Source organism: Gopherus flavomarginatus, chromosome 7 (genome assembly GCF_025201925.1).
Source record: "Gopherus flavomarginatus isolate rGopFla2 chromosome 7, rGopFla2.mat.asm, whole genome shotgun sequence".
Taxonomy (NCBI): Eukaryota; Metazoa; Chordata; order Testudines; family Testudinidae; genus Gopherus; species Gopherus flavomarginatus.
In genome coordinates, this window is record NC_066623.1 from 115,812,223 (window position 1) to 115,825,836 (window position 13,614).

Genomic DNA, 13,614 nt, shown 5'->3' on the forward strand with positions numbered 1-13,614 from the left:
GCTTGCAATTCATTCAAGAGCAAGTGCACTATAAACATAGACTCAGACTCTAGGACTGGAAGGGACCTCGAGAGGTCATCGAGTCCAGTCCCCTGCCCTCATGGCAGGACCAAGTACTGTCTAGACCATCCCTGATAGACATTTATCTAACCTACTCTTAAATATCTTCAGAGGTGGAGATTCCACAACCTCCCTAGGCAATTTATTCCAGTGTTTAACTACCCTGACAGTTAGGAACTTTTTCCTAATGTCCAACCTAAATCTCCCTTGCTGCAGTTTAAACCCATTGCTTCTTGTTCTATCATTAGAGGCTAAGGTGAACAAGTTTTCTCCCTCCTCCTGATGACACCCTTTTAGTTACCTAAAAACTGCTATCATGTCCCCTCTCAGTCTTCTCTTTTCCAAACTAAATAAACCCAATTCTTTCAGCCTTCCTTCATAGGTTTAATCATTCTTGTTGCTCTTCTCTGGAACCTCTCCGCTTTCTCCACATCCCTCTTGAAATGCGGTGCCCAGAACTGTACACAATACTCCACTTGAGGCCTAACCAGCGCAGAGTAGAGCAGAAGAATGACTTCTCGTGTCTTGTTTACAACACACCTGTTAACGCATTCCAGAATCACGTTTGGTTTTTTTGCAACAGTATCACACTGTTGACTCATATTTAGCTTGTGGTCCACTATGACCCCTAGAGCTCTTTCTGCCATACTCCATCCTAGACACTCTCTTCCCATTCAGTATGTGTGAAACTGATTGTTCCTTCCTAAGTGGGGCACTTTGCATTTGTCTTTATTGAACTTCATCCGGTTTACCTCAGACCATTTCTCCAATTTGTCCAGATCATTTTGAATTATGACCCCGTCCTCCAAAGCAGTTGCAATCCCTCCCAGTTTGGTATCGTCTGCAAACTTAATAAGCGTACTTTCTATGCCAACATCTAAGTCGTTGATGAAGATAGTGAACAGAGCCAGTCCCAAAACAGACCCCTGCGGAACCCCACTTGTTATACCTTTCCAGCAGGATCGGGAGCCATTAATAACTACTCTCTGAGTACGGTTATCCAGCCAGTTATGCACCCACCTTATAGTAGCCCCATCTAAATTGTATTTGCCTAGTTTATCGATAAGGATATCATGCGAAACCGTATCAAATGCCTTACTAAAGTCTAGGTATACCACATCCACCGCTTCTCCGTTATCCACAAGACTCCTTATCCTATTAAAGAAAGCTATCAGATTGGTTTGACACGATTGACATGAGAAAGTCAAGAGACAAGTCAATGTTCTGAGCAATGTAAAACTCATACAAGTTATCCAAATATGATGCCAGTGAAACTAACATTAACATAACTTTGGTCTCAGTCAGTGACGGTCATTCTAAAGAGCCATTAGGACACTGACATTAGGTGAGACTAGATGATCACATTGGTCCCTTCTGACCCTAAAGTCTATGAATCTATAACAACAAGAAGCCTGCTCAGTTCACTTTCAATTCACTGTGTGCGCGCGCAGCTAGCTGACCTCATAAAATACAGTGTCAGCCTATCATAGCTAAGCAGACCCTAAACAAGCTTCTTCCAAGAGAGGCAGCATAAAAAAGTGCCAGTGTCATTAGAAAAACATAACATTCAGAGCATGCAAGAATTCCTGAGAAGTAATAAATACGGTGTTTGGAATTATAGATTTCAGTTCCCTCAACTCCCCCCATAGTCCTGTTACAGGTTCCTTAATTAGCAAAGTGGAAGAAAACTCACTTGCGTGCTTAAATTTTACATCTACTACTCTTACCTGTAGGAGACAGCATAAAACACCATCTCAAGACTTCAACCAATGTCATCCTCAAAGGTGTTAATTAGTTAATTTGTACAACAGACTGCATTAAACATTCTATACCAACATGCTGCTTAAATTAAAAGAAATCTTGAAGTAACTGGGGAGATTGAAGGGCTTAGGATATTAGTTTCCTATAAGTGAAGAACTCCATATACTATTGCCAGTCTAATCAGAGTAACAATGACCAAAAATCATTATGCAAAGACTGTGTGGTAACCTGTATGAAAGGAATTGGCTGGAAAAGTGTACACAATACCGAAAGCCATCATCACAACTGGTACCTTTCCTGAGAGTGTCAGCAGATGGGATTAAGACTGAGAAGAACATAAACACTGAACTTTCCATTCTTTCCTACAGATGAGCCCTGTATATGGGACTGAAACACATGAGCAAGGGTTAGAGAGGCGGAAGTATTCTCCCACTGGTTTTTGAATGTTATGATTCCTGATGTCAGATTTGTGTCCATTTATTCTTTTGTGTAGAGACTGTCCAGTTTGGCCAATGAACATGGCAGAGGGGCACTGCTGGCACATGATATATGCCAAAACCAGTGGGAGAACACTTCAACCTCTCTAACCACTCAGTGACAGACTTGAAGGTGGCAATTTTGCAACAAAAAAACTTCAAAAACAAACTCCAAAGAGAGACTGCTGAACTCAAATTAATATGCAAACTAGATGCAATTAACTTAGGTTTAAACAGAGACTGGGAATGGTTGGGTCATTACACTAATTGAATCTATTTCCCTATGTTAAGTTCTCCTCACACCTTCTATGGGTCATCTCAATTATCACTTCAAAAGGTTTTTTTTCTCCTGCTGATGATAGTTCATCTCAACTGATTAGACTCTCCCTGCTGGTATGCATACTTCCACCTTATCATGTTCTCTGTATGTATAAATATCTTCTGTCTGTGTGTTCCATTCTATGCATCCGAAGAAGTGAGCTGTAGCCCACGAAAGCTTATGCTGAAATAAATTTGTTAGTCTCTAAGGTGCCACAAGTACTCCTGTTCTTTTTGCAATATAGGAAAGTTCACAAAATAGCTTATTGGGGAAGGAAAATGCACTAGTGTCCTGTGTGGTGACAATGAGAAGGGTGCCAGCTAGAGGAAGAAAATGGTTGATTTCTTAAGTATAACTCTCAGCAATGACAATTGAAGATTTACTCAGTACCAGTGGACAGATTCAAAAAGCTGTAATCCATTCAAGGAAGGATGGAAGTACAACTCCACAATGTGGACCAGTTATATTAATATAAAAATGCTTTTATTGAAAGAGCCTATACCTTTACAGGAAGGTGAATAAAGAACAGGGGCACAACCCCGCAGTGTGAAATCTGTTACCTCAGTATAACTATTTCAGTTTTTAAAAAAATCACACACCCATAACCACAGTAGTTACACCAATACAAAAACTATATTTAAACCAGGCCTAAGCAAAAAGAGGAATGGGGATCTTTAAGTATATCTGAAATCTATCAGCCACAGGCTGATACGAATAATAAAAGCCCCACAAGCAGGCTCCTAAGGCATCCTAGTAGAAATCCCTCCACTCCTCCAAGCAGCTAGGGGAGGGGATAGTAGACTTCTCACCCACGTGGTATTCCTCGATCTTGCTGGTGGGAATCCCAACCTTGTCTTTCATGTCTACTTCTAAATGGTGCCTGGTTTGGGTCCCCCCTCCCCCAAGCCTTGTTCTAAACTATCTGTTTCAAACACAGCAAAAGTTCACACCAAGGAAGTCTACCATTAACATCCCCTCAGCCTGGGGAGATTCTATAAAACCCCAGTGAAAGGTTCCAAGAATATGTTGTTGTAGGACTAGAGGGACAAGCTTAGCACAAGTAGTTATAAAACTGGCTTCAATACAGAAATAAAACCTCCTCCAAGCACAGACCCCAAGTAATCACCCCACACTGGAACCCACACAGGGTATCAAACAACTATAACCCATACTGAATGGGGACCCTATCCTGAAAGAAATCTTTCCTGAATCCCCTCTTCTGGTCTTCAAACCACCCCCCAACCTCATCAACAGAAGCAAGTTCTCCACAGACCAGGGCACACCATCTAAAAGCAGTATCAGACCCTGCCAGAACAACAGATGCAAAACATGCAGACATCTCCACTGCTTCAATGATCAAGGCACTCCCCAACATATCTTTAGAGATCCAAGGATCTTATGCATGCCTATCACAACATGTGGTTACCACATACAGTGTACTAAGTGCCCCAAGAACAACTATGGGAGTGAAACCACACAATCACTACACTCTCAATGAACTTGAACAGGAAAACAATAAAAGACAAATACCACATCACCTGTGTGTGAACACTTTTCTCAAAACTATTATTCTATATCTCATCTATCAGTCCTCATCCTCAAAGGACACCTGCACAACACTTTCAAAAGACAAGCCTGGGAGCTTAAATTCACAACTTGCTAAACACTAACAATCATGGTCTTAAAAAGACACTGGAATTATGGCTTATTACAACTATCTGTAACCCACTCCCCCCGGTTTCTGTCCTATGAGCACAGGGGAGTTAACAGGCCACTTGAATGGTCTCTTTATACTTACTACTTACAGTAAACTAGTTGTTTGGTCTTATAATTAGCTGTGACACTCTTAGACCTTGTCTCCATTAAAGGGTGGATTATTCACATCCCTGAGTGACGTAAATTATATGGACCTAAGCTGCACAGGTCAATGGAAGTTACTGTAGAACTGACAGAATTCCCATACCCTGCCTCCCATATTCATGTGCATTTGCAACCAGAAGGTCTGTGTTCTGTAATATCATATAAAGGTCATCCACCAGGAAGGCTTCCTGAAGATGCCTACTTGGCTTTTGAGTAGCGTTCATCACTGCAGGTTCATTTTCAACCCACCCTGCCGCCTCTGTGCAGAGCAAAATCCTCAGTATCCCAGCCAACAATCAGCTATAACGCCAAAGGCACACTTGGACATCTCTAAAGGAAATAGCACTCTACTCCACAACCATGAGTAACATTCATAGCCCAGGAGCAGTTCAGCATGCATTATTACTACTTGCCGCATTGGAAGAAAAATGTTACCCTTCTACTCGCAGGGCAAATGTAACATTAAGAAGTACTACAAGCAATGCAGTTATCGAAGGGGAAAGCAGCCCATAATACTGTTGTTCCCTTATGCACACTTCTGAATAAGATTAAGCAAAGAGTTGCATACTGCTTGGTTCAGTCTTTTGACCATCTAATACTGCGTGACTCAGAAAGAAGGCAGTAGCTTTACAGTTTCTAGCACTGTGACAGGGTTTAGCAGTGTCGCTCCCACAATGACCATCAGAATCCCCCAGATCATTTTGAAATGTTAAAATTAAAAGGATGATCAAAGAAACTTCTCCATTTCTGCAGCTTAGGGAGCCCTAATCACAATTAAATTAGTCTGGCAAAGAAGATGCCTACAGAGAGACATCTGGGAACTCTGGAGGGAAAATAAAAACAGCAGCTACCCCAAGCCTCTTCTACATCACTTGAACCACTACAGGACAGATAGCACCTTCTTCACCAAGACAATTCAAGACAAGGGAAAAGGGGGAGGTAGCCACATTACATTAAGGTCATGCTCCAGGCAATGGCCAAGGAGGAGATTATGATCTTGTGTCTTCGACCACTAAGTAAAGCAACCCCTCCATTCTCCTCATAGGTTCCTTCATCAGATGGAATCATAGAAGTCAGACACACTGTAGCTGTGGAGGACACCAAGAGTTCTTTTCTTTTCCATCACTAAGACTCTGAAGCCCACACCAGCATTAAGTGAGCAGCCTGCCTCCACACAGAAACAGTTCTGAGCATTTATCAGTGTAAGGATTTTCTACCTACGGTGTCAATACAAATGACAATACCCATACCTGGACTGTTTCACTGGGATCAAAATCAATCGTGAAAAAAAAATGTACCATCTTCATTAGGGTGGGGGGGGGCACTGAGGCGGTGATGCTGGGGGAGCTGAGAGGGGTGATGCTAGAGGGGCACTGAAGAGTGTGGGGGGGCCGCTGAGGGGGAACAAGGGACGCGCGGACACAGGGGGGAAGCGCTAAGGGGGGGACGCTGAGACCAATAGGAGCCGTTGAGGCCGGACGGTGGGGGGCGGATAAGGGATGCGGGAGCGCTGAGGGGTGTGGAGGGCGCTGAGGAGGGTCAAGAGAAGCGGGGTCGCTGAGGGGTGTGGGGGGCGCTGAGGGGGGGACTCTGAGGCGGGACAAGGGACGCAGGGGCACTGGGGTGGGGGGCGCTGAGACAGATAGGAGCCGTTGAGGCCGGGCGGCAGATAAGGGATGCGGGGGCGCTGAGGGGTCGGGGGGTTCGGAGGCGGGACAAGGGACGCGGAGGCACTGGGGGGGGCACTGAGGCGGGACAAAGGGGCGCTGAGGGTTGGGGGGGGGCTGAGCCGGGACAAGGGATGCAGGGGCGCTGAGAACAATAGGAGCCGTTGAGGCCAGGCAGCAGATAAGGGATGCAGGGACACTGAGGGGGGGCGCTGAGGCAGGACAATGGACGCGGGAGTGCTGAGGGGTGTGGAGGGCGCTGAGGCGAGACAAAGGACGTGGGGGCGCTGAGGGGAGCGCTGAGGTGAGACAAGGGAAGTGGGGGCGCTGAGGTGGGACAAGGGAAGTGGGGGCGCAGAGGGGGGTGCTGAGACGGGACAAGGGATGCAGGGGCGCTGAGGGGGATAAGGGACGTGGGAGTGCTGAAGGGTGTGGAGGGGCTGAGCGAGACAAGGGACGTGGGGGCGCTGACAGGGGACAAGGGACGTGGGGGCGCTGACAGGGGACAAGGGACGTGGGGGCGCTGACAGGGGGAGCTGAGGCGGGACAAGGGATGGGGGGTCTGAGGGATGTGGGGGGGGCACCGAGGGGGGACAAGGGAAGTGGGGGCGCTGAGGCGGGACAAGGGAAGTGGGGGCGCTGAGGGTGGCGCTGAGGTGAGACAAGGGGGTGTTGGGGGATGGGGGACACTGAGGCGGCACAAGAGATGCGGGGGCGCTGAGGGGTGTGGGAGGGTGCCGAGGGGGTTTAAGGGATGTGCGGCACTGAGGGGTTGGGGGGCGCTGAGGGAGGACAAGGGACACAGGGCACTGAGGGGTTGGGGGGCTGAGGGGGGACAAGGGACACTGAGAGGTGTATTGGGGTCGCTGAGGGATGGGGGGGCACTGAGGCAGGACAAAGAACATAGGGGCACTGAGGGGGCGCTGAGGCGGGACAAGGGACGCGGGGCACTGCGGGGTTGGGGAGCGCTGAGGGAGGACAAGGGATGCGGGGCGCTGAGGGGGCGCTGACGCAGGACAAGGGATGTGGGGGCACTGAGGGGTATGGGGGGGTGCTGAGGGAGGACAAGGGATGTGGGGTGCTGCGGGGTTGAGGAGCGCTGAGGGAGGACAAGGGACGCGGGGCGCTGAGGGGTGGGGGGCGCTGAGGCGGGACAAGGGACGCGGGGCGCTGGGCGGTGGGGGGCGCTGAGGCGGGACAAGGGACGCGGGGCGCTGAGGGGTGGGGGGCGCTGAGGCGGGACAAGGGACGCGGGGCGCTGAGGGAGGGGCGCTGAGGGAGGATAAGGGACGCGGGGCGCTGAGGGGTGGGGGGTGCTGAGGCGGGACAAGGGACGCGGGGCGCTGAGGGGTGGGGGGCGCTGAGGCGGGACAAGGGACGCGGGGCGCTGAGGGGTGGGGGGCGCTGAGGCGGGACAAGGGACGCGGGGCGCTGAGGGAGGGGCGCTGAGGGAGGATAAGGGACGCGGGGCGCTGAGGGGTGGGGGGCGCTGAGGCGGGACAAGGGACGCGGGGCGCTGAGGGGTGGGGGGCGCTGAGGCGGGACAAGGGACGCGGGGCGCTGAGGGAGGGGCGCTGAGGGAGGATAAGGGACGCGGGGCGCTGAGGGGTGGGGGGCGCTGAGGCGGGACAAGGGACGCGGGGCGCTGAGGGGTGGGGGGCGCTGAGGCGGGACAAGGGACACGGGGCGCTGAGGGGAGGGGGGCGCTGAGGGGGGACAAGGGACGTGGGGGCGCTAGACGGGCCCGGCCCCCCACACACCGCCCGGCGCTGTCCGACCCAGCCCCCCCGCCCGGCGGCGGCCCCTCCGCTCACCGGCGCGGCGCGCAGGCCCTGGCGCCCCTCGGGCGGACGCCCCCAGGCCGGGTAGCGGCGGCAGGAGGTGCCGGGCCGGCCGGTGCTGCAGGCTGCTCTGAGGGGCGGGGCGGCTCCCAGCCAATCCCAGCGCGCGGAGCATCCTGCGCCCGAGTGGTGGGGCGGATGGACACAGCGCTGCCCAATCCAACGGAGCGGTGGTCTTCGCGCTGCCCAATCAGAGAGGAGGAGGCGCGGGCCCGACAGTCCCTCCCCGGGACGCCAAGGCACCTCCCTTCACGGGGGCGGCGAGAGCTGGTCCCGCCTCGCTCACGCACCCGGCGGGACTCGAACCCGGGGCTCGGTGCCAGGGAACAGTCTCATCCCCTCCCCTGCACAACGCCCCCCCCACAACCACACACCACAACCCCCCACCACTGCACAGCGCCCTCTCCCCCCCCACACACACACCACACAGCGCCCTCCCCCCACCCATACTGCAACCCCACTCCCCTGCACAACGCCCCCCACACACACACCACAACCCCCTTTCTCTTCACAACGCCTCCCCACACACACACACAGCGCCCTCCCCCCCACACACCCTGTAACCCCCCTCCACTGCACAGCACCTCCCTCCACACACACACCCCGCAAACCCCCTGCACTGCACAATGCCTCCCCCACATACATTACGCAGCGCCCTCCGTCCCACACACACACCACAACCCCCCACCACTGCACAGTGCCCTTTCCCCACAAACACGCCACACAGCGCCCTCCCCCCACACACACACCCCACAACCCCCCTCCCCCTATACACACCACAACCCCCTTCCACTGCACAACGCCTCCCCCCACACACACACCCCGCAAACCCCCTGCACTGCACAATGCCTCCCCCACATACATTACACAGCGCCCTCCCTCCCACACACACACCACAACCCCCCACCACTGCACAGTGCCCTTTCCCCACACACACGCCACACAGCGCCCTCCCCCCACACACACACCACAACCCCCCACCACTGCACAGTGCCCTCTCCCCCACACACACAAACCACATAGCGCCTTCCCCCCACCCATCCTGCAACCCCCCTCCACTGCACAACGCCTCCCCCAACACACACTACACAGCGCCCTCCCACACACACCACAACCCCCCACCACTGCACAGCGCCCTCCCACACACACACAACCCCCCACCACTGCACAGTGCCCTCCCCCCACACACACACACTACACAGTGCCCTCCCCCACACACACACACACAACCCCCCACCACTGCACAGCGCCCTCTCCCCCACACACACACAGCGCCTTCCCCCCACCCATCCTGCAACCCCCCTCCACTGCACAACGCCTCCCCCCACACAGACTACACAGCACCCTCCCAAACACACCACAACCGCCCACCACTGCACAGCACCCTCCCACACACACAACCCCCCACCACTGCACAGTGCTCTCCCCCCACACACACACACTACACAGTGCCCTCCCCCCGACACACACACACAACTCCCCATCACTGCACAGCGCCCTCCCCCACACACACACACACCACAACGCCTCCCCACACACACACTACACATCACCCCCCTCCACTAGACAACAGCCCCCCACACCCACTCCACAACCCCCCACCACTGCACAATGCCTCCCCCAACACACGCTACACAGCACACCCTCCTCCACTGCACATCCCCCTGCCCCACACTGGTCACCCCCCAGGGCCCACCACCCCCGCTGGCCAGAGGAACCTGTCCAAGCCCTGGGGCTCCGTGACAGTGAGTGAGGGCCGGAGACCCAGCCACCTCCGCCAGCCTTGCACACTGCGCTCCTGGCTGCTGATACCACATCACAAGCCCTGGCATCAGCCCGGCCCCACGTGGAAAAATCTAACGCCGAGCCCTGGCGCTGTCTCCATCCCAGCCCCCCGGGAGGGAGCCCTGCTGGCAGTGCAGGGGCTGTGGTAGGAGCCCCTGACAGCCATTCATCCCCAGGCACTCACAGAGACGGGAAGAGCTGTCACCCCACAGTCCCAGCTCTGCTCCAGTTCAGTCTCAGTCTCAGGGAGCAGCCTGGCAGTAGCAACTTGCTGCAGGCAGTGCTCCAGGGCACTGCACCTGGGCCAGTCAGGCAGTGCTGGGAGAAGGGGGAGGCATGCAGATCAGAGCAACAAAAATGCCCAAGCCCTGGAGGGGCTGGATTAGAAGAACTAAAAACCCAGTCATCCTTCAGGGTGCTGAGAACCTTCAGCGAAGAGGTAGATTTCTCCACTGCCTTTGCCCACACTAGGAATGGAGTTCCCTCAGCGACCGCAGGATTGAGCATTAACAGTACAACTTGGCTTTAAGCATAAAATACATGGGAAGTGAGCACACTAAGATCCTGATCTGGCAATTAACTCCACGGGGATGGACGCTGATGCTTGCAGAGAGCCCTGTCACTGGGGGCAAAAAGTCCATTCCTACATAGAGCTCCTTGCAGAATTAGGGCTTAAGCAGGGATATGAATGTAAGTGGGCACAAGGGGGAGAGTAACAAGGTGCTAAAGGAAAATTATGGGGTATCAGGAAAATCTTTATCAGATGAGGTAGTGTAGGGAACAATCCTGCATCGTGCAGACTGTATGGGACCCACGAGGATTGCCCCATCTCTAATGCCTATGCTGCACTGGTAACGAAATCAAAGAAGAGCTCCATGAACCTAAGAATTAGGGCCTATGTAAAAAACATGAAACTTCCCCCTCTATGTTCCTAAATCCACCTAAAATTATTGATTTAGTCTGGACATTTCCTTAAGGTGGCTGCAGAATGGAAACAAGACAAGACTGCTCTGCTCCAGTGCATCAGATCCATACTAAGGATGAGATATGCTCACTAAGTGAAAGCCAGCAGGCCACACAGATTCAGAGAGCTCAGACAAGTCACTCACTGGGGAAGTAATAACAGCAACGGAACCAGTCAGGTCCCAGGGATAGAAAAGAGGCTGTAGAAGCTCTTAAAGGGAGCAGTAAACAAAGTATAACGACTTTTCCCAGGCCTGCCATAGATAAGCCCAAAATAACTCACCGTGGTTTTTCTTTGATGAAGGGTTCCAGATTTATACCACCGTTAAATTCTCTGTTTATCCCAGAATAAGTACAGCATCAGCAATAGCAGCACGAGCTTCCTACACATCCCCCACGACATGTCCTACGTGGAGCACTGGTGGGGTGACCAGTCATCAGGTACCATTCATTGACTGTGGCAGCACTTTCTGGCTGTGGATCACAGTTCCCAAACATCTCAAAAAACAAAAGCCCCCAAATTGATGCCAACACCTGCAAATAATATTAGCCTGGTAAACTGCCTAGCAAAATACATGGAAAGAGCTAATCCACTAACTGAACTCTACCTGTGTCATGGTATCTTTCCCCAATCTGAACCTTAGAGTCCAAAAGTTGGGATACCAGCATGAATTCCTCTAAGCTTAATTACCTGCTTAGATCTGATAAGCTGCCACCAATCAGGAATTCCAGTGCCTCATCCACTCTGGTCCCCCCCAAAACCTTCCCTGGGGACCCCCAAGACCCAGACCCCCTGGATCTTAACACAAGGAAAGTAAACCCCTTTCCTCATCGTTGCCTCTCCCAGACCTCCCCTCCCTGGGTTACCCTGGAAGATTACCGTGATTCAAACTCCTTGAATCTTAAAACAAAGGGATTCCCCCTTCTCCCCTCCCTTCCCCTTCCCTGTTAAGTACAGACTCAATTCCCTTGAGCCTCAAGAAGGGGAAAAAATCAAACAGGTCTTAAAAACAAAACTTATAATAAAAAAAAGAAAGAAAAAGGTAAAAGTTATCTCTGTAATTTAGATGGTAAAAGTTACAGGGTCTGTCAGCTTATAGAAACAGAAAAAGCCTCCTCCAGCAGAAATACAATTTAAAATACTTCCAGCCAAATACACATTTGCAAATACAGAAAACAATCAAAAGACTATAACCACCGTTCTTACTAAATACTCACTATTCTGAATATATAAGAGACTGTAGCAGGGAGATTGGCAAGAAACCTAGTTGCACGTCTAGTCCCTTCCAGGACCCAGAGAGAACAAAGCCAAACCCAAAAAACACAAACAAAGGCTTCCCTCCACCAAGATTTGAAAGTATCTTGTTTCCTGATTGGTCCTCTGGTCAGATGTTTGGTTCCCTGTTTGTTAACCCTTTACAGGTAAAAGAGACATTAACCCTTAACTATCTGTTTATGACAACCTGGTGCTACTCAAATGCATGCATCCCCCATCTTCCTCCTGCATACTACCGCCTGAGCTTCACCTGTGACGAAGTCATCATTCAGACATTCCTGACTCCATCCTCGAAAAACTCTACTGGGTCTCTGGTCATTGCAGGATTCAGTTCAAACCCGTTCTCCCTGCTTTAAAAATCCTCCACAGTCTTCTTTCTTGTTCTCTTATTCCCCCACTCCAAGCTCCTGTGCAGCACTGACCCTCTCTCCCTTTTTCAGCACAACTCTCCATTCTGGGTTTAAGAGCCTTTTTCTCTGCAGTTTCTGCCATCCAGGGCCGGTGCTTCCATTTAGGCGACCTAGGCAGTCGCCTAGGCCACCAGGATTTGCGGGGGTGGCATTTTGCCACCCTTGGCGGTAATTCGGCGGCGGGGGGGTCCTTCCGTGCTCTGGGTCTTCGGTGGCAATTCTGCGGCGGGTATTTCACTCGCTCCGGGACCCACCGCTGAAGTGCCTCGAAGACCAGGAGCACAGAAGGATGCCCCCCCGCCGCCAAATTGCCACCGACCAGGAGTGCAGAAGGACCCCCGCCTAGGGTGCCAAAAACCCTGGCGCCGCCCCTGCTGCCATCTCCACACTCCATCAGCTCTTCATCTGTTTTCAACTATCCAGATTTTTAAACCTCACTGACTTTGCAGCAAAAAAATGTTGCAACTGTATTATCTAATTCTGCAAAGGATTTTGGGATATCCAAATGGCACTTGTATTATATTGTACTTGCTTTAGGACAAATGGGTGTCAGACAGGTCTGACACCCAAAAATGACAACATGCCCCACAGTTGTCATGCAGAGGACAGGTCACTGATACAGACCGATCTGGATCACTTGGTGAGCTGAGTACAAACAAACAATATGCATTTATAGTGATGATTGAACTCTGAGTCTAACAAAGAGAAGGTTAAGGGATGACTTGATTACAGCCTACAAGCACTTACATGGGGAACAAATATTGGATACTGGAGTCTTCAATCTAGCAGGGAAAGGTCTAACATGATCCAATGGCAGACAGGGAATAAGGCATACATTTTTGACAGGGAGGGTAACTAACCACTGGAACAATTTACCAAGAGTTGTGGTGGATTCTCCATCACTGACAATTTTTAAATCAAGACTGGATGGATGTTTTATAAAAGATTTGCTCTAGGAATTATTTGGGGGCAGGTCTCTGGCCTCTGTTATACAGGGGATCAGACTCGATGGTCACAATGGTCCCATCTGGCCTTGGAACCTGTAAATGTATTAATTTTAATATGGCCAAATGTAAAATTATACATCTAGAAACAAAGAATGTCGGCCATACTTACAGGATCAGGGCCTCTATCCTGGGAAGCAGTGACTCTGAAAAAAAGGTTTGGGAGTCATGGTGGATAATCAGCTGAACATG

At 51.5% G+C, this 13,614-nt stretch overlaps 1 protein-coding gene across 12 annotated transcripts in view; it reads right to left on the reverse strand.

Moving 5' to 3' along the window:
* The window catches only part of ST3GAL3 (ST3 beta-galactoside alpha-2,3-sialyltransferase 3), a 464,990-nt gene that overhangs the window by 426,318 nt on the left and 25,058 nt on the right, over window positions 1-13,614 (reverse strand). The window contains exons 1-2 of one of the 12 annotated variants that reach the window (XM_050961185.1): window positions 7,958-7,975; window positions 5,727-5,739 (exon numbers count right to left, since the gene is read on the reverse strand). The exons of 9 other annotated variants lie outside the window; for them this stretch is intronic. The gene's annotated coding sequence lies outside the window, so the exon portion shown is untranslated. Of the gene's footprint in view, window positions 1-5,726; window positions 5,740-7,957; window positions 8,005-9,953; window positions 9,970-13,614 lie in introns of those variants that run through there. 2 more of the 12 variants (XM_050961196.1, XM_050961184.1) reach the window with 2 other exon arrangements.